The sequence below is a fragment of the Monodelphis domestica genome, chromosome 4 (genome assembly GCF_027887165.1).
Source record: "Monodelphis domestica isolate mMonDom1 chromosome 4, mMonDom1.pri, whole genome shotgun sequence".
Taxonomy (NCBI): Eukaryota; Metazoa; Chordata; class Mammalia; order Didelphimorphia; family Didelphidae; genus Monodelphis; species Monodelphis domestica.
This window is the reverse complement of record NC_077230.1, coordinates 291,673,049-291,692,715: the sequence shown is the minus strand read 5'-3', so window position 1 is coordinate 291,692,715 and position 19,667 is coordinate 291,673,049. Positions and strand designations below refer to the sequence as shown.

Here is a 19,667-nt window from a genome sequence, read left to right as displayed (position 1 = left end):
TCCACAGGGTCACACATTTACTACAGAATAAATGGTTCATCCCTTCTCCTGGAGGTTACTGCATGAACTGCAACAATAGCAGTTCTAAATAGGGGATCAAAGATTTGGAGCTAGAAGAGACCAGAACCACTAAGTTCATCTCCCTCGTTTACAGATCAAGAAACTGAAGCAAAACAGGTTAGGGGACTCACTTAGGGTCACACATGCAATAAGTGACAGGATATCTTCTCAGATTTTCCTGGCTCCATCTAGGATCTATCTGCCATGTCACCTAGATGCCTGTACATGAGGGTACCCAAAGCATCCCTGCACACCTTTTTTTCACTGCCTCCTAGAGAAACAGGGCCTTGGAATTAGGAATCTTGTTTCTTTCACTATTATTACTATCTAGACATATTGAGTAAGTAGAACTATGCTGGATGCTTTGAAGAAAATGCACCAAAATGAACTACAAGTGAATTCTACTACTTATTTGTTAGTAGATAATTGAAACAATGAAGTAAACAATTTATGTAGTCAACACCCAATAGGCAACAAAAAAAAAATGATAGGATGCTGACCTTCCATTTCCACAATTCTGTTCCAGGACTTAGTAGACAAATTATATGCAGCACTCTATTCTGATTACATATACTCAATGACTACATACATCCAATATCATTAGGAGATTGACACCAATGGAGGTAGCTATCCATCTTAAGTGAAGCAACTGGGTTTTCTGAGGGAAGGAAAAGGGGGGAGGGGAAGGTTTGCTTGTGCCAACAAATAAAACCATCTCAGCCACCATTTCTCTTTAGACTCCAAAGTCCTCTACCCAAGAGACCTAGAATAACAGTATCCCCCAGAACATTAGCTCTACTTATAGCCCAATCCCCTGAAGCTATCTTTTGGAGAAGCAACCCTAGTAGAAAAGGAGTCCCCAATATCCCTCTATCACTAACATCAAGAACCAACCAACTGCCACAATGGACAGATAGTTACAAAACCCTTGTGAATAGTTCCACACACACACACTGGACCACTAAACCTGCTTCCAGTCCAATTCTCAAAGCTATCAGCGAGGGGGAACAACTTTTATGCAGATTTGACCCAGCAATTTCCTCTGCAAGACACTATAGCCTCCACTTTCTCAGTGGTTACAACTACTGAAAATCTAGAAGAAAAAATTTTCACTTGCAATTTATTGGTATGTCAAAAGGTTCAATCTCAGAAAGATAGAATCTTTTCTGGAGAAAGGACACTAAATAAATACATTGCCATCTACTTTGCCACAGTACCCTACGGGCCACTACTGTCTTTCCATTTTACTCGCATTTGAAACTTCTGTATGTGTTTTCTTCCCTGTTAGAATGTGAGCTCCTTAAGATCACGAACTACCTTGCTTTTCTATCTGTAACCCCAATGTTTAGCACAGTCCTTTACCTATAATAAATGTATAACAAATGCTTTTTCCTCTAACTTTGAATTCAGTGCTCTTTCTACTGTCATGCTCAAAGACAAAGTATAAGTTTAAATTTCAAGAATCCAAGAAAAAAAATTTACAAAGGAATTACTCTTCCATGCTTCTAGATGTACCCAAAGAAATACCATCAGAGTACAACTTTGGAGAGTTACTTCTTTCATCAACTCCAAAGGCCTCTAAGGGCTTCTTAGCTTTCATCTATGTTGATGATTAAGCTACTTTTCTTTTCCACCAATATCTCTACCCAAGGATCTCCTTATCATTACCCATGTAGATTCCTTGAATTTATCACAGTACCATAAAGTAACAATGTTTTAGCCATTCTATGCAGAAATGGCATTCTAGCCACTTCTAGTTTGTACGTTGCTTTTATCTCTAACAACAAAACAGGACTGGTTGTTCCAAGTCTTGGCCTGGCCAGTCCTGGTCCATTCTTGGTATGGTTTATTTCATTTGGATCTCCATCTTCAGTTAAAATGCAAGATTCCTAGTGGTAGAATTCAGTCCTGTTTATATGTCCATACTAGTACACTTTATATGCTTCAGCTTTTTAAGTAAGTAAAAGATACCCAATGTACCAGGAAGAGGTAGTATTCTCTTTTTTCTTTTTTTTATTATCATACAAAGCACACTTCCATATTGGTCACTGTTGTAAGAACAAACTCATACAAAGCCTAAACCCCAAAATAAAATTATCACTACCTGATGTGAAAGATGGTATGCTTTGATCTACATCCATCTGATCCCAACAATTCTTCTCTGGAGGTGGATAGCATTCCCCATCATATAAGTCCTTCAGGACTGGAAGAGCTAGTATTCTTAACAGTTATGTTTCCAAATAATCAAGAAGGACTTATTAGGTTTAAATTGTTTTGTCTCACTAAACAACACAAATTTTGTCAAAGGTGGGTAAAAATATGCATAAAGGAGGAATTGTGTATAAGACAAGAAGAAAAACCTGCGTATTCCTGGGGTTAGGCTGTGACTATGCAAGCAAAACGAAACTGAAACATGGAACCAAGGAATTATCCATAATAGATCAATAAAGAGGGTCAACTATATAAAAGTTATTAACAAATTAATATTATTCAAGAGCAGGTTGGAGGTTTATATTATTTGACTGATTTACTCATTTTTCTCCTTTTACACTTTTCATGTAGACTAGCTCTAACTGTATTATGGCAGCTAATATGGAAAAATACCTTCCCCACACTATACAAATGCCAATCTCGTAGTCCACTTTATAAATACAAGTTTGAATTTTAATTTAATCTTCCCCCCAACCCTCAACAGAGTACAGTGTACATAGGTCACACACTGAGGGTCGCCCCCTAGTTAATCCCACGATGGAAACTAAACAGCTGGGTGTACACTAGGGAATAGTTTCCACGTCATCTGCCTCTGCACAAGGGGCAGACAATTTGCTCACCAACATACCCAGCTGAACCCAGAGAGGGCATCCCTCTGTGGATATACATCAGCCCACTCTCCTCCTGGGGTGGCAAAAAAGTAGGCTGAATGTGTTTTCTCTTTCATTTGTATTAAAACTGACAGAACAAAAATAGTGTGTTAAACATATTAGCATCTATCTTTAGGCTATACCTCCATCTGTGTAATGAATATTTTCCTCACACTAAAGATTATTCCTGGCTAAAAATCACTAGTTTGGGTTTACCGTAATTAAATAAAATTTTTAAAACTTAAACTAAAAGCTATGTTATGCACTTTAATTACAAAAACAGACACTGAGTGGTATTATACACTGAGTCTGCAGTTCCACAGGGGACATGAAACTAATCCAAATTAAGTTTTCCTTTTCTCTGTGGGAAATCAAATCACCTGACAGGCACTGCAGAATCCATCCTATTAAAAATAGAACTATTCCTAAAATGTCATATTTTCTTAGTTCTTGGATCCACTCTATTTAATATATCATACATTTCCCAAACCGTAGTCTTTTGCTTATGGTGAAGGGGATGTATATAAACATAAGCAAAAGACTCAAGCTAGAAGGTATCTTGGGTCATCTAGACCAGGAATTCTTAACCTTCTTTGTGTAGTGATACTCTGATGAAACCAATGGGCGCCCTTCCTCAGAATCACCGTTAATTTTATTTTTAATGTATAATTGGAAGAAATGCTAAATTTGTTAGAGGTTAGTGAAAATAAAGACAATGTTTTTTTCCCATCCAAGTTTATGACCCTCCTGAAATCTACTCATGGACATGGACTCCAGATTAAGAATATTGGATATGTTGCAGTGTGTGTATACAGACACAAATATGTGTCTATGTATGTTTCCAAATATAACATATATATACATATACATATATGTACATGTACATATGTAAACATACATTCTGATGTGGTTTTCCTAAAATGAAAATAAACTCACTTAATTAAAATCTAAATAAATATTTATTTGTTTCTATTTTTATCTATAACTCTCACATCATTTCCAAAACAAAATCTCTCTAGCAGAGGGGTTAGAGACAACCATACTGTTATAACCTGGACCCCTGAATTTTGTGTTTGTTTATTATTGTTATTACTTTCCTGAAAGCATTGTGATGTCTTTTACTCTTCTCTCCCAGGGAAAGGATCCACAGAGCTTATATTAAAAGATTTTACAAAAATGAGACAGGAGGAAGCAACTTGAACCTTCCTTACAAATAGAACTCCATGCTAAAACAACATACTATAGAAAGCTCAAGGATAAATACTCCTAAGATCTCCCCTTCCCCTCAAAATATGAAAAATGTGGATCTTTTGGGACAAAGAAAGGAGTCAAAGACAAAGAGGAGTGGAAATGGAAAAGGAGAGGAATATCATAACCAGAGTTCCAGTAGTTCTTTTGGGGAAAATTCTCTTTTTTCTTATTTTCTGGGGTAATGTGGAGTTCCCAAACATGAGGCAGGGAAGATTGAATAAGTGAAAAAACTGAAGTGGCATTTTGACTGCTCAGTAAACATTGCTCTATTTCCACTAGTAGGCTATTACAGCACAGTTTATACACACATAAAATAGCTTTCTAGGGAACCCAGAAAATAAAACGGATTATGCAATGTGAGCATTTGTCATAATCATGAGAAGTTAAATACTCCCATAAGAACTTAAAGGCTATATTGGCTGCATTGAGATCCCAGATACCTTAGGATGGTAGATCCAGAGCTCAAAGGGACCTCCCTCAGAAGGAGAGGGGAGAGGGGAAGAAAAAAAGAAGGGAAAGGGGAAGAGGGAAGGAGGGAGGGAAGGAGAGAAGGAGGGAAAGAAGGAAGGAGGGAGGGAAGGAGAGAAGGAGGGAAAGAAGGAAGGAGGGAGGGAAGGAGAGAAGGAGGGAAAGAAGGAAGGAGAGAGGGAGGGAGGGAGGGAGGGAGGAAGGGAGGGAGGGAGGGAGGAAGGAAGGAAGGAAGGAAGGAAGGAAGGAAGGAAGGAAGGAAGGAAGGAAGGAAGGAAGGAAGGAAGGAAGGAAGGAAGGAAGGAAGGAAGGAAGGAAGGAAGGAAGGAAGGAAGGAAGGAAGGAAGGAAGGAAGGAAGGAAGGAAGGAAGGAAGGAAGGAAGGAAGGAAGGAAGGAAGGAAACAAAATTTATTAAGTGCTTTACAAATATTACCTCATTTGATCCTCACAATAACTCTAGGATGTATATGCTATTATGATCCCCACTTTATAATTGAGGAAACTGAGGCAAGCAGAGGGTAAAGTTGCTTTGAGTGGCCTAGGATCTTATAGATAATAAGTGTCTGAGGCCAGATTTGAACTCAGTTCTCTCTGACTCCAGGTCCAGCCTTCCACTTGGTCATCTAGCCAACTAGTCCACCTACTTCATGTTAACAAATGAAAAAGGAAAGGAAAAAAAAGAAGGAAAAATGACTTTCCCAAGGTCATACAAGGAGTGAGTAAGAAAAGAGTCAAGATTCAAACCTAGTTCTTCCAGAGTTTAAACATTTCACTTAGTGAATGAAATCATCCAGAGACCAATACATGACAATAGTCACCAGCACAATGCAATTCTCTAGCTTTTATAACCCCTACTCTTCCTCCTTTTTCCTTCCCATTGCCCCCTGCAACCTCCACCCCCAGCTAAACTTGTAGAGCCTTCAAAATGCGGAGGAAAAAAAGCATTTACCCATTTGAGGTCTTCTTCTACAGATACATGTTTTTAGTCATTCTTTCTCATTTAGAGGTATCGGTGTCACTAACTACACTAAACTAGATTTTACTTTACACATAGGCACTAGTGTAGCAACTACTTGGGAAGAAGTCTGGAAACCAGCCTTATTTGCTATTATCCCAGCACCTTTGTACATCTCAATTAATTGTTCTTTATTTATTTTTCACTCCAGAATAAATTTTAAATCATATTTTTTAAAGTCTTATCAGTGGAAACTTAAGAGAAATCTTGATCCTTCTAACACATGAGCAAGAGGGACGGGAAGGACCAAATGTGTCTGATTGCCCATAACTATACACTCTAGAATTATGCAACTCAGATGTTTTCTAACTCACCACATGTTTCCAATGCAAACAGTTTATAGAGTATTCCACTATAAAGTGATCAATTCTTGTTTTACTGTATTTCCACATTTTAACTGCTTTTTTAGATTATTTAACTGTAGTTGTTTATAGCATACCTATCTTTGAACTGTTGGATTATATCACTGGGTCTTGGCAGAGAATGTGGACTTGATTCAAAAGTCTCCTGAAGCCCATGCTTTGGAACGCAATCTGGTGAATGTTAGCTACTATGGAAACCCCTTTTTATTTCATGTCATCCAGTATGGAGCAGTAGGGATTACTGAAATTAAAACAGCAAAACTTGCACCAGACCCATTAAAACTCAAGTATGAGTTAATGATGGGAAAAATCAAAGTATGTCCCAATGCATGTTGAGAATGTTATCTTATGGCTCTTGTCATTGGGTAAGTTCATTTGAAATGTAAGGAAATTAGAAAGTATAGGATCCGTGTGGATATTACTATGCCCAATTTGTACTATAACTATAAAAAATGGAAAAATGGAGCTGAGTTGATTTTTTTTCCTCAGAGAAAAGGCATAAATCACAACGCTGCACTGATATTTCAAATGAGATCTCAGCACTAACATATTTATTGTGTGGATCTTACATGTTTACTTAAACTATACAATTAACTGCTTTTATTTCCATGTGTCACCAAAAAAAAATGTATGACAAAAATAAAAAGACAAGCCTAGTCAAAAAGGAAGAGTGAAGAATAATCAATCAATGTTCAATGTGTACCCAGGTAATATGAAGAGAACTTCAGAGAAAATCCTCAACACATTTGTTGGATTCCCTGTGGCAAACATGAACAAGAGTCACAAAGGAAAGGCAGGCAAAGAGGGCTGCAATCTGCATCCCTGGAGGAAATATCCACATAGATAAGAGCCCAGTTCTTTTAGAGTATTCCAGTGGTAGCCAGCTTACATAAACCATATTTTTAAATACTGAGTGAATATTCAGAAATAGACTTAATTGTGGAGTCCCTTCACATTTTATAAGTTAATGACTTTGATGTAATCACTACTTTTCATATCTACTATTCATTAGAGTCATAGTATTTAAAACTGCCTTCACTACAGCACCTCTTATAGATAGGTTATTTGTTTTTATATTCTGTCTTCTCTCTTTCCTTCTGTTTTTCTTATTCTCTCTCTCTCTCTCTCTCTCTCTCTCTCTCTCTCTCTCTCTCTCTCTCTCTCTCTCTCTCTCTCTCTCATTAATAATATAGCAGTAAAGTCTTAATGGGAGTTGTTGTAAGGATAGGGGTGATTAAATATAATGACTAAAGGACCTTTAATAAGAAGCCCAGTCTTTTAACTCCCCTCTCTCCGGGGAGAAGTCCCCAATGAGGGAAGCAGATGAGAAGAGAAGGAAACAAAACACAGAGAAAATCAGCAGAAGAGAGCCGTTAGAGCCGTTTCTCAGTCCACTTGAACATCTACTTAAGATCAAACGCCCCTCCAAAAAGATGGATTTTCCTCAAAAGACTGAAAACCACAGAATGGTCAGCTTATCAATTTTTCTATTAAATACTGAGCACTTAAACTAGAACAACAACCAAAACACTTATCATGATGGTCAACATATCCAACCTATAAGCATAAGATAGGTAAGGATTCATTAACGACAAGTAGGGGACAATAGGGGAGGGCAACTGGATAGCTCAGTGGACTGAGAGCCAGATCTAGAGATGGGAGGTCCTAGGTTCAAATCTGGCCTCAGATACTTCCTAGCTAGGTGACACTGGGCAAGTCACTTAACTCCCATCACTTAACCCTTACCACTCTTCTGTCTTGGAATCAATATATGGTACTGATTCTAAGTTGGAAGGTAAGGGTTTCTAAAAAATAAAAGAAAAGAAAATGAGGCTCCCTATACACACATGCAATCTCATATATATATATATATATATATATATATATATATACACACACATATATTTTTACACATACACATATATACACATTAAACATGTGGCCTTGATAACATCAAAAGCAATCTGCTAAATGTATAATAGTATAAACTGGCTTTGTGTAGTATATGTTCCTTTAAGGAATGTAAAATGAACATTTGTAGGTCAAATCACATTTTCCTATCACCTTTCACTATAATTTCAGAAATATAGTACTACAAAAAAATGTTTTGCCCCCAGTACACAGTAAAATTCACACTTAAGAGTTTTCTCATTCACTCTAAAGAGCATTTTATATTTCTGCAGTCTATGGGCATTTAATTTTTCCATACAATCCTTGCAAGAAAAGCATTTCAAATTTGTCTATATTACTTTGCATGCTGATTAAAAGCACATATGCTATATATTATACTTAACGGTAAATTTATATTTCTTGGGGAATTGTCACTGACATAATAGGACTTGAATGTCTCCACATGAGATAAAAGCCATCATCACATGAGTTACCATTTCTCCAGGTCACAGAAGGGACCTCTAGAAAAGTTACAAAGAGATCTGTAAGAGTTCACTTGTTTTTCCAAATGCTCTGTCTAAAATACAAAGGTATTCTCATCTATTTAAAGATCCATTGTCTATTGGCTCCAAGGGAGTCTTAACTTTGATCCATTGCTTTGCATCGGGTTTGCTACCTTGTAGTTTCAGCAGCATAATACCAGTGGTCCCTTGAATCTCATTTTAGCCCAAGGATCAGATGCTTTGACTGCTCTAGGTGCATTTGAAGTTTGTTTCAACGTGGGGTTACAATTCCAGCAATCAGTATGTGAGTACTCCAAAATGTAAGTTAGCCAATCCCTAACATTTATTAAAGGTACTAACAAGAAATTATCTCTCTCCCAAGAAAAAAAGAAAAAAAAAGAAATTATCTCCAAATGAACTTTTAAAAAGTAAGGATTTCCTGTGCTGAAATCTTAATAAAACTTCCTTTTAAATTCCACCTCTTTGTAACAAGATTCAAGAGGGCCTTCAGCATCACTCATCAGTCAGCTGGCACCAGCAAATATTGTTGGGGAAGAAGACAAAGGCTGAGAGGGAAAATGACATGGAGGGGTTGATTGAATAAGGGAATGGATGGAATGATGAAAATGGGCAAGGTTGAGAGGTGAAATTCAAAGTTAGGAGATAAAGGAAGAATACATCAAAGGAAATTTGAGTTCCATCTTCCAACTACTAAGTTTCAAATATGATTTTGAAGAATTAGATATGTGAGGAAAAAGACTGTTATACAACCACTTTCTATGAAGTACAAACTGCTTCAAGAAGTTTTGGCTTCAAAGATAACAATGCCATGCTTTTCATAAAGACTAAAATTCATTTCAGTTGAGGGTCTACTTTTCAAATGCAGTGACATTTAATGTGAGTGGCATTCAGCTTTTAAAAGTTTCACGTGGACTCTTCAGGTGGTCATTTAATGAGATCTCTACATATCAGCCAATAATAGCAACCATTTAAACATTCTGACCTCCATTTTTGTTTGACTCTGTGGTCTTGGCAAGCACAGCATTTTAACAAATGGTTGGAAACATGCAGCAAACATTTAAATACCAAATCATATAAGCCTGAGCTACTTTAATTCTACCCTATAAAGAATGAATTCAAAGGATACATACAACAGCAGCCAACTATTTTATTTTAGAAGTCATTTGATAATCTGAAAAGTCAATGAAGTTGGAGTCTAAAGTAAAATTGAGGAGGCAACTCACTAAAAAATCCTAAAAGGTCATTTTCTGAGGGAGGGGGTTGAATCATTCAGGACTGTCACAAGTCTAAGCTAAGCCTCATTTTTCTCATCTATAAAATAGCAATAATGAGAAGAGAAATAGATAACCTCTAAAATCTCTCATAACTCATAGGTCATGAATCCTATATATTGACAAATCGAGGTTGGGGGAGTTAAATGCTAGGTCCAAAATGATCTTTAAAAAGCATGCTGGGCAGAAAAAAAGACCCTGCAACAAACATGGGGAACACTCATCAAAACAACGTAAGAATGTGCTATGTCAGTTGATTTCTATGAAGAAATAATAAATACAGCAGAAACACCAGCCTAATTTATGTTCTAGGCAGCATAAATTGTGAATGAAAGGTCTTTGACAAAGGTCAAAATACAGGAAGTAAAGAGGATGATGGCTTTATCTTCTAAATGCTCTCAAAATGATAACTCAAATGGACTGCAAAAGCTCTCTGAGAGTTTGATCTGCTACATGATCTTGAACAAGTTACTTCCCTTCTTCTGGTTTTGGAGGAGCTTGACCTCTTCTATAAAACCAGGGCTTGAGACTACTGGATTTGGAATGAGAAGCTGTTATTCAGTCATTTCAGTCATGCCCAACTCCTCATGACCCCATTTAGAATTTTCTTGGCAAAGATACTGGAGTGGTTTGCCATTTCCTTCTCCAGTTCATTTACAGATGAGGAAACTGAGACAAATGGGATAAAGTGATCCACACAGAGGGACACAGCTAGTAACACTCTAAGGCCAGATTTGAACTCTTTCCACTGTTTCACTGAACTACTACCTCTATAGTACAGAGACCTAGATTTAAATCTCAGCACTGTCACTCATTGCATGTGACCATGATTGAGACATTCAACCTGTGGGCTTCTGTTTCCTCACCTCTCTCTAAAATGCCTTTTCCCTGGCTGCCCCCTATGCCTGGAATACTCTCCCCTCTTCACTTCCCATCTCTTGGCTTTCCTGCCTTCCTTTAAACCCAGATCAAATTCCACCTTCTGTAAGAGACCTTTCCCAGTCATTCCTTCTCCTTCTCTTCCTCCTATCTCTTGCCAGCTTGCAAGTGCTTTACCTCTGAGATGATCTCCCATTTATATTGTATATGTCTTATATGTACATAGTTGGTTCTATATTGTCTCCACTATTAAACTATGAGCTCACTGAAGGCAGGGACTGATTTCCCCCCACCCCCTCCCTTTGTATTCCCAGCACTTAACATGGTGCCAGGAAGGAAGGAAGGAAGGAAGGAAGGAAGGAAGGAAGGAAGGAAGGAAGGAAGGAAGGAAGGAAGGAAGGAAGGAAGGAAGGAAGGAAGGAAGGAAGGAAGGAAGGAAGGAAGGAAGGAAGGAAGGAAGGAAGGAAGGAAGGAAGGAAGGAAGGAAGGAAGGAAGGAAGGAAGGAAGGAAGGAAGGAAGGAAGGAAGGAAGGAAGGAAGGAAGGGTCCATTTGGAGGATAGCCAAAACAATCTAATGATGCTAAAAATTGGGAAAGGGTGGACTTAGAAAAAAAGCCATATATATGCACATATATATATATATATATATATATGACAAATGTAAAGGGGATAAAAGGCAGACCTAAGAAGAAATAAGCCAGTGGTTCCTAAAGTACCTTATCAGGCATTCACACCCAGATAATGAATGTTGTTCATCAGCACCAGTCTTAGATGAAGCAGTTAAGAGTTAGAGTTTCCTTTGGTCCTCATACCTAAATTCCATTAAATTCAACAATTATCTATTAAGCACCTAATACAATGTACAAGCCTATTGCTGGTCATGGAAAGATAAATATAACACAAGACTCCACTGTCAAGAAGCTAGGGATGAGGAATACCTGTACATAAAAAATTGATACCATGGAGAATGTTATGGGCAAAAATTATAAGAAATCTAAGTATGGAGAGAAAGGTAACTTTTCTCTGGTTAGACAAGTTGGGGGAGAGAGGGTATAGCCTAGAGGAAATGGAGGAGGAAGGAAGGCTTCATGGAAGAGGTGGCCCTTGAGTTGAGCCTATTCTTCATAGGAAGGGTTTCAATAGATGGAGGGGTGAGGGTGGGGAGGGGAAAGAGTCCATTTCAGACAGATAAGAAAGCAACATGAAAAGTGGAGACAGTCATCCAACCAGGCTGGAATACAGAGTCTGTTAAAAGAAGAGGACCTAAACTGGAGTAGTTGCCTTGGGAGTAAAGTAGAGAGGACAGAAGGGATAGATACTATCAAAGTAGAATCAATAGGGGCTGGCATTCCCCATGTCCCATTCCTAGTTCCCAGAACCCTGAAGCCTTCCAACTAGACCTACCCAGGCAAAGTCTAGATATTTTCCTTTAACTCTCTTTTCTTCTCCATAACAAGTTACCTGTCCTGTGCCAGATTCTCTCAGTCTTCTGTCTATGTTAGGTCACAGCTGCTAATTAATGTGATAATTGGTGATAATGGCTTAATGTGTGAACACTCTTAGGGGACATATTTCCATCCTAAATTGTGTCTTCTGGAGACACAGTGTCTTAACTCAAAGGAATGGGAATTCTAGACCCTATGACAGGTGGCATTTGGGAGCAGTAGAGGAACATATAAAACACAATATGCAGTCAACTGTCTCCCATATTAAATCTCTAACAAATTAAAGAGAATTTTAAAATAGGAAGTGGATAAAAGAATAATTAGATTCATAAGTATATTAAATTAATTCCAACAAAATAGCTTCTGTTAAAATTTGAAAAATACCCTAATTTACAAAATGTCATTTCATGACTTAAAGGAATAATTTGATCCACTTCATTTTATTTTTTTTTAAACTTTAAACCTTCTGTCTTAGAATCAATACTGTTTATTGGTTCTAAGGCAGAAGAGCAATAAGGGCTAAGGAATGGGAATTAAGTGACTTGCCCAGGGTCACACAGCCAGGAAGTGTCTGAGGCCAAATTTGAACCTGGGACCTCCTGTCTGTAGGCCTGGCTCTCAATCCACTAAGCCACCTAGCTAATCCAGCTTTATCTTTTTTTTGAGAGATGAGTGTCATATAATTCCAATTTGAATTGCCCTGAATGGCAAAAACAAAAAAAAAGAAGAAGAAGTTATTTCATTTGACCCCAGAGTGTGCACAGACTACATTAGAATCAGCATTTCTATATTGGGAATGCTCCCGCACCCATGCTCCCTGAAACTTGCAGATGATGCTAAATTGGAAAGTGCTCAGGATAAAAGAAAGGACCAAGACATGACACCAAAGAAGATTATAGAATAACAAGAACAAGGGTAGGAAACAACAAACTAGAAATCAGATTGATGAGGAAAAAATGCAGGCTAGTACAAAGGAAAGATTATATGAAACCCAGCTGTTCAGAAAGAGCACTCAGTAAGCAGTAATGCAGAAAGAAGCCCAAGGCTGAAAGTGGACAGCAAATTATGTAAGAATTTACCATGCAACATGGTAGCTGAAAAGCAAAAAAAGGCCAAGAAAAAAAAAACAGTTCTAGGGTACAGTAAAGGACTCACATTATGCACCAGAGAGAGCAATGTCTCTGCATGACCTTGGCGAGTCTGTTTTTGGAATGCTGCATTAAGCTACTAGCCCTTCATTACCAGAATGAAGGAACATGCAATGGGGAGCTCACAGAAGATGAACAAAATAGATTAAGATAGGGAGGAATTGATTGAGGGCTTGAAAAATTAACCCTTTCTGGAGAAAGTGAAAGGAGACAATTCTATATATTAACCTATTCAATTCTTAAGGCTACTTTGAAAATGCTGGCAATTTTACAGCTCCTTCACACATCCTGCCACTTTTCTCAGCTGATGGGGAGGCAAAAAATATCATTGATAGCCAATCTTGGGTGTCCATTAACTGTGGCTCCCATGCCTTTAGGACGTGTCAGTAGCCCATTGGCTTCTGTTCCAGCTCTGAATTGTTACTGATTAGAACAAGTTCTTTGGGTACCTCAACTACAATCCCCTGGTGACCCCAAATCTCAAGACTAAGGCACAGACCAGCAGTAATTTATCAAGCAGCAAGCCATGCTGGTAGTGGAGAGCTGGGTTCAGAGAGTAAAAGAAAGAAGCTGAGGTGGAGATTAAGGAAATTAGAAGAGACATAGTTCAAGAAGCAATTAAGGAAAAGAACTGTTTCCCCCCACAAAAAAATAAATGAATGAATGAATGAATAAATGAATGAATGAATGAATGAATGAATAAATGAATGAATAAATAAATAAATAAATAAATAAATGAATGAATGAATGAATGAATAAGTGAATGAATGAATGAATAAATAAAGCCTTGGACCCATGTTTCCAAATGGGTAATCCAGTAATCAAGGTGACTGGTGGATTCATGATGGCTACTGAGCATACCTTGTGAGCAAAACAAGTAGAACCACAAGACTATCTAGACCATTCTGGTTATAACACCAACTAGAAAGAGGATAAAGAGTTTTCTAGAGCTTCAATGGGGACTGTGCTTCAGAAACCACTCTGTAGGCTCTCTCAAGGTCCCAAAAGGAATTGAGCCACCTATCTGTTTAAAGGTGGGTCAGGGGCAACCTGGTAGCTCAATGGATTGTGAGACAGGCCTGGAGACAATAGGTCCTGGGATCAAATGTGACCTCAGATACTTCCTCACTGTGTGACCCTGGGCAAGTGACAACCCCCACAGCCTAAACCTTATTGTTCTTCTGCCTTAGAACCAATACATAGTATTGATCCTAAGACAGACGGTTAGGAGGGTTTGGGGGTGGGGAGGGTAAAATAAAAATAAGGATGGATCATGGATCTGTGTCTATACATTTCTGGGAGTGATAACCTTAGGCAAGAGACTTAGGACAGAGAAGGAACTAGTATGGTTAAAATAAAGTAGTGTGAGGATTACAGAATTTGTGCTGTAAGGGAGCTTATAATAACTGTCTAGTCCAAAGTGCTTATTTTTCAGATGAAGAAATTGAAAGCTAGGGATATAACTTTACTTGCTCAAAGTTACCCAGGCAATTAAGTAGCAGGAGTAAGACTTGAACTCTGGTCATTCCCACTGCAGAGTCAGTCATGTTTTTCCTGCCCTGTAGCCTTAAAAGAGGTGAAGATGGAGTCAAAAGAAGAATAGAAAGCAGGAGAAACAGACTGAAGCTTCCCCTTCAGATGGATGCTTCTGCTGTGTGTCTCCTGTTATGTGTCACTAGGCAGTCCCTGATTGAGTGAAACTCAGAATGTGTTTTTCCATAGAAACAGTGTTGTAAATGGTGATTAGGTTCCCAGCCAGCCCACAAAAGCCCGTTTAACCAAGAGTATGTCTAAAAGTAGACTACTTGGAGAATTCATCTTAACTAATTAAGAAAGGAAAGGAAAGAACCCAGACCTGGATTTGAGCCCATTCAATTTAGAGAGCATCTTTTAAGTGCCTACTGTGTGCCATATAGGGACACGGTGCTGAGGAAACAAAAATCTCACAGTCCCCTATATTTAAAGAGTTTATATTATATACTACAGGCAACATATATACATAGAAGTTAATCTAAAGTATAGACAAAAATGGTGGCAGCTAAGTGGCTCAATGGAGAGAGAACCAGGTCTGGAGAGGGTAGATCTTGGGTTCAAATTTAACCTGAGACACTTCCTAGCTATATGACCTAGAGTAAATCACTTAATCCCCATTGCCTTCCCTTCATGACTCTTCTGCCTTGGAATCAATCCTTTGTATGAATTCTAAGATAGAAGGTAAGGATTTGTGTATTTGAAAAAAAATAAAGTAATTATGGGGAAGCACTCACAAATTGGAGGGGGGAAAGGAGAAGGTTAAACAAGAAATTCCACTTGTAGAAGGCCATACTTTGAGAGAAGGTTGAAGTTCCAAGGTAGCAACCAGGTGGCACAATGAATAGAACACTGATCCTGGAGTCAGGAAGACCTGAGCTCATATCTGGCCTCAGATGCTTACTAGCAATGTGACCCTAGAGAAGTCACTTAATCCTGCTTGCCTCAGTTTCCTTATCTGTAAAATGAGCTGAAGAAGGAAACGGCAAAACATTCTAGTATCTCTGCCAATCCCAAATAGGGTCACAAAGCGATGAACCTGATTGAAATAACTAAACAAACAATGAGAATGTTTCAGGCATAGGAAACAGACTATATAAAAGCATGGAGGTAGGATATGGGATAGTGAGTATCTGGAACAAAAAGGAAGTCAGTTTGGCTGGAATGCAGGACATGTAAGAGGATAGACAACAGGAATACATGGAAATACTCAGACTTCTTAGTGCTCTTGGGAAAGTCAGAACCTCCCCGCAACTGTTTCTTTCTTTATAAGTGGATGGATATTTTGTTCCTCATATTCCTCGCAACTTTATTGTGAAGAAAAGTCTTATAAAATTAAATCTTTATGAAAACAGGAATCAGCTTTATTTAATAATATTGCCTCAATGGGAAAAAATAGACTTAGCTTTCCAGTTTGGCATACCAGCAACCCATCTAGCACACCAGTGGTAGCAGGTGGCCTCCCTGGCAGTAACATGGGAGAGAGGAACATACCTAGTGTGACAACCAGAAACATAGACTCGTAGATGAAAGAATCTTTTTTAATTCTCTACCCAGCTCTGAATATGTAATAGCCAACATAAGAGAAGAACCTCTTTCTACATCTGTAGTCAGGGAAATCTCTGAATGAGTCACTCTCACTTCAGGGCACCTAAAAGGAAGGAAAAGGGTAACAACCCTTTCCAAATGTAAATTCCCTAATAATTTTTGTATGTGCAGGGAATTCACAAGCCATCATCTGCCTGTGGTCTATCTTGCATGAGAAGAAAAGCAGATAGAGTAAAAATTGTGGCAGTGCCAGACTGGGAGTTCTCTTCCCATTTTCTCCTTACCATGATCTGGGCGGCACTTGCTTCAGAAGTTTCTAAAGAGGACATGACTAGAAATAAGATCTGGTGGGTAGAAGATAGAGTCATGTGTCAAGGTTATGTTTATTTGATTGTGAAGGCTGTGCTGAGGTGTTTTTGAGCCTGCAGGAAGACTATATTCCTAAGCTTCTTCTTAGTATATAGTCCTTGACCCTACCATTATCAAGGCACTCTTCAACACTTAGATAGATGATATAGAGATAGAGATAGATATTGTGTGCTTATGTATGTATGTATATGTACATATACAGACACACACACCTCTCATATTCTTTAAAGCCCTCTAGCCCTATAATCCATGACTGGCCACACCACTCCAAAGGCTGTCATGTATGACTCATACAGTGAGTTTGGCCTCTCTACTCTATGATCATAAGATTCAGAGCTGGAAGAAATCACAGAAATCATCTTGTCCAACCCACTCATTTTCCTAAAAATTTGAGCAACCAAATAAAAAGTTTTCAGAAAACTAAACAGCCAAAGCAGAAATGTTGAGGAGAAAAATAAATCACATGTGGGCTAAATAAGTAAGGCTAGTGAGAAAGGAAAAGCTTGGGACAAGGAAAAAGGGAAGAAATACTTTTAAACAATAAAACTCAGTCTAAGAGGAAGAATGTGAGTGAAAAATCTCAATTTAGTAGAAACATCAAAGAGCCCACCTTCACTACTATCTCTGCTATCCTGCTATCTCTAAATTCCAAAATGTTGCGAAATGAAAGCAAAAGCATTTATTGGGTTACAAATTATCATGCTTTCTTATTCACGGAAAGTTACCTTTAATGTATATGTAAATCAGGGCAAGAAATCCACTATCTTTCTCATCTCTCACCATCATGCACTATATATTTATTCACTAACTAATTATAGTAAAAATTTATTCACAGGATGACATAGGTTTAGAGTGAGAACGTTAGAGGCCATCCAGCTAACCATTTCCTTTTACAAATGGATGAGCAGAAGTTCAGAAATATAAAATGATTAGTCCAAGGTCACAGGGAGTAAGGCACAAAGCCAGATCCTCAGATTTGAAATCCAGTGCTCTCTAACGTCTACACCATACTGCTGACAGCACTTTATCACTAGAACATCATAGGAGCTGGCACTTTATCACATCTCCTTTAGAAAAGTTTCTGGTGTTCATACTGAGACACAAGGTCCTGAAGGACCCTCTGAATCATCAACGAGTACTTTCTATAGAGTGGTTTGAATATTGAATATATTTTATTGCATTCCTATCTTTTGGAAATTGTTGATTCATGAGGATATATGTAGCAATCCTCTATTAACCAAAATATTTGGTTAACTAGAACAACCCATTTCCTAATCATGCTGGATATCAGATCACTTACCTAGTGACCTGTTGCATTCTTTTTAATGTGAGCTATCTTTCCTGGAGAACTCCATGAACTCTGTGATTCTGTGATTTTGCATGACAAGTTTGAACTTCTACTATCAAAAATATGTGAACAAAAAATACTGGTAGGTTTTTAAGGTAATAGTTGCCTAGCACAGTACTTGTTGCATAAATCCAAGGCTTTATAAGTGCTGTGCAAAGAGAAAAAGGAAAATATGTCCCCAAGAATTCCAGAGAAGCAAAGCACCAGATTCTGACTCAACATACTTCTATGGGGGTCATTTCTAGGGTTATGTACCCAAAGGGCTCCTAGAACTGGGATATCCATTGGCTGACTCCCCTATTGTACAATAGACTGAACGTATGGCTCAAGAGAACTAGTCTGAGGCTCAAAAACTTACTAGTTGTGTGACTAGGGACAAGCCATTTAACCTCTCTGGTCCTCAGTTTCCTCACCTGTAAAATACATACAATATACAATACAATAAGAGCACCTATTTTCCAGAGTAGTCATAAGAATCAAATGAGATAACACACATAAAGCATTTTACAAACTTTAAAATCTTATATAAATATTAGGTGTTATTAGTATTAATTTTGAGGATTTATATTGCCATGGGTGGAATCATGTATCTTAATAATTTTATCTAGTAAAAGTCAGATGTGCTGTTTGTCCTATTTGGAAGTTAGTTGCATCGTTTACTACCAGTATTTCACACAGATTCCACAATGTATGTGAAAATACATGATGATATTGCATGAAGAAACTTATGTGTTCATATAGTTTAGATTTTTTTTAGTCATTTAAGTAAAGGTTTCATTATAGTGTTTTGGAACAAAGTATTTCTTTTTAAAATTCAACTAACCATTAATTAACCACCCTCTATTACTGTGTTCATAAAAAACAAAAAGTTAAATTGTCCTTGCCCCTTAAAGATGCTTACATTTTTGCTAAAATGTGATTAGTAGAACTTTAACATTCTCAGCTAAAAAGGGTTCAATAAAGGCAAAAAGGCTTTTTAAATTATAGGAAATGGCAGCACCTAGCTCCATTATAACACCAATTTTCATAAGTAATAACTGTTGACTCCCTTTGTGTTTTGGCAATTCTCAAATATTGATTACTGATACTAAGATTTAGAATGATTGGGCCACAACACCTGACCTGACACTGCTTCTAAGAATAAAGATACTAAATTTATGCTAATACCCTGGCCCACTTCCAAAACACGTAAACATATTCGCTTTCAAACATACCTTACCTAATCCCTTCCACTAGTTCTAACGAAGTAAGATATTCTCTTTCCATTCTAAAAATGTTATATGCACTAACCACAGCATGCTGTTCAACATATTCAAGCCTAGAGTTGTCCATACCTTTTTTTTTTTGCCCATGCCTGTGATTTCATCAGTTTGGGAAATTCCATCCAGCAAAGTAGACGAACAATTCATCTCTAACTTACAATGAAAGAATTGCATTTCTGGTTACATGTTTTCTCCTCAACTAGAGCAAGTAGTATTTTTGTACTTTCTTTATATTCTGAGCACTTAGCACAGTTCTTGGCACATAGTGGGTTTGTTGACTTGACTTCCTTTAGCCATTGAGAATTTAAGTGAATTGTCCCTGATTACATAATTAGTATGTGTCAAAGGTTAGAATTTATAATCAAATTTCCTAACTCAAATGCTGACCTGCCTACTATACCATAATTTTGTATTTAAATAGCAGAGGATAAACT

The 19,667-nt window shown here is 37.8% G+C and overlaps 1 protein-coding gene across 2 annotated transcripts in view; it reads right to left on the bottom strand.

The window, feature by feature from the left end:
• FGF9 (fibroblast growth factor 9) overlaps positions 1-19,667 on the bottom strand; it is a 43,585-nt gene that overhangs the window by 3,723 nt on the left and 20,195 nt on the right. The window lies entirely within an intron of this gene.